Genomic DNA, 2,493 nt, shown 5'->3' with positions numbered 1-2,493 from the left:
ATCAAGGGTTCATGAGGCTCCCATGAGGGGGGAGCAAGGAGGGAGGGGAAAAATGAGCTGACACCAGGGGCTTAGGTGGAGAGCAAATATTTTGAGAATGATGAGTGCAATGAATGTACAAATGTGCTTTACACAATTGATGTATGTATGGATTGTGATAAGAGTTGTGTGAGCCCCTAATAAAATGATTTAAAAAAAAGAATGTTAATGTTTAAAGAAAGAATACCATGACGTACTCTGGGAATAGTGCTAGTCTATAGCATGGATAAAACCTGATACCTTAAAAAAAAATAGCTGTCATATTGTGAATGAAACTTTAAGATATAATAAAATATTTTATGTAAAGGGCATGAAATAATTGATTGCAAGTTACAGAGGGGGAAAATATGTGTCATCGCAACTACATTTTGGATTGAATTGGAGTTAGGAGAATTTGGAACAGCTTTGCATATTAGGAGTCTATTATACAGAGGATTGTATTAGAGAAGAAGATATAATATGTACTGCAGCGATGGAAAGGGTAGAATGACTGAATTTTACTAAAAGTAAAGAATTATTATTTGCTGTTAGGTGGCACAGAACTGGTTCCGACTCATACCGACTCATACCGACTCATTCCGACTCATACCAACAGATGGATTTCCCAGTTCGGCACTGCCCCCCAATGGTTATTCATTGAAATGGAGGAATGAGACAACAGTGTAAGGATGCGTGTGCACGCTAAAACCTGGAAAACAAACAAACAAACAAGGAATCAAATTCTTCCCTCAAATCAAATCTCAAGATAGAAATTGCCTGGTTTTAACCATTCTAAATCCACATAAACTATTACTATCCCGAAGAGAATATATTTGTGGTATCTTAAGCAATGGGGTTTGTGGTAATTACATCAGCCAAGCTGAACTAATACAGAGAATGGTGGACATCTCTCATATGGAGGTAATCAAAATATGCAAAAAGAAAATGCATTCAACTCTATGTCTTTCCAATGCTTTTACATGTCATTTCCATTTATTCTTACCACCTGCGATGCAGAGAATTATGTAATATGGCCCTTCAAACCAGGACCTTTGCTGCTCCGAGGAAATAGCCTTCAGTTTCCTGATAAGTCTGAGTACAAGGGTGGGGGGAGATACTGATTGGTTTATGATTCAGAGGTGAGCAAGTATTAACCAAGTCCATTGTGATTACCCACCCTCCTGCTAGGTATCAAACCAGCGATCTCAGAAGCAGAAGGGCATTTCTCACTATCAGCAAGACAGAAGAGTGGTGTCTATTGGCTGGAATCTGGGAGTCCTGCACACTGAAACGCTGATTCAGGACACAGCTTTAACACCAGAAGGATGCCAGAGGAACGACAACAACAGCCGAACCAGGAGCCGAAACATGTGGTGACCTTCACAGTCCACAGCACCAGTAAAACTGAGTGCTTTGGGGCCTGAAGCTGGCTTGTGGAATGGGGTTCCTCTAGGTTAGCAGTTCTCAATTTGGGGGTCGTGACCCCTTTGGGAGTCAAATGACTCTTTCACAGGGGTCACCTGATTCACAACAGTAGCAAAATTATAGTTATGAAATAGCAACAAAAATAATTTTATGGTTGGAGGGTCACCACAGCATGAGGAACTGTATGAAACAGTCACAGCGTAGGAAGGCTGAGAACCACTGCTCTAGGGAGGGTTTGCTGGCCTCCAAATGGAATTGAACTTCTTTGTGTTGAAGGTCAGAGTAGCATGCCCTTTGGACACCTATAGACACCCCTCAAAGAGATTTGTAACAGTACCTGAGCAGCTCTGACCAGGCCAAGAGGCAGAAGTGCAGACAGATGTGTGCCTGGAGGCATGGCAGGGGACAAACTGCGCCAAATAATGACAGTATTTTGAGTACATTTAATCTTGAATTGTAACCTGTTAATTTTCATAATAAATACTCTAATCCTGAGTATAATTTGTGAGCTCTTTGTGGTCATTTAATGGACTATTGAAACCAGCCACAGCAATAGAGTGACGTGGGAGGGAAACTTGGCTTCAGAATAGAGTAAAAAGAGATAAAAGACCGAGCCATGCCTGACCCCTGACTTATGGCAATTGGCATTGAAGCTAGTGGAGGTCACATGTGGTTCTCATGATGTTTTCAGAGAGCACTATCAATAATAATAGAAAGGAACAGAGGAGATCAATAAAATCTAGATGCAAATGATCTTTTTAGTATGTAATCAGATAATATGCTTGGTATTTGTGGGATAGAAGATGAAAAACTCATTTGAAAAATAAGTGTAAAAATTATAATAGGGCATTAGGAATTTTTTTAATTCACAAATTAGAGCAAATTCAATATGATTATGATGATACTATAATATACAAGCACAGAGAAGCTGCTGCTTGATCATTTCATTTTGAAACCTGTGTTGTTGTCTTCTACCCAGCAAAATAGAGCCATCTTTCATAAGATTCCCTGAAACAATAGCTGGTGAATAATAGCTTTAAACATTTAATG

Source organism: Echinops telfairi, unplaced genomic scaffold, assembly GCF_000313985.2.
Source record: "Echinops telfairi isolate 266 unplaced genomic scaffold, ASM31398v2 ScPeMD7_7467;HRSCAF=8505_1, whole genome shotgun sequence".
NCBI classification, from domain to species: domain Eukaryota; kingdom Metazoa; phylum Chordata; class Mammalia; order Afrosoricida; family Tenrecidae; genus Echinops; species Echinops telfairi.
The sequence above is the reverse complement of the archived record's forward strand: the minus strand, read 5'-3'. Positions refer to the sequence as shown.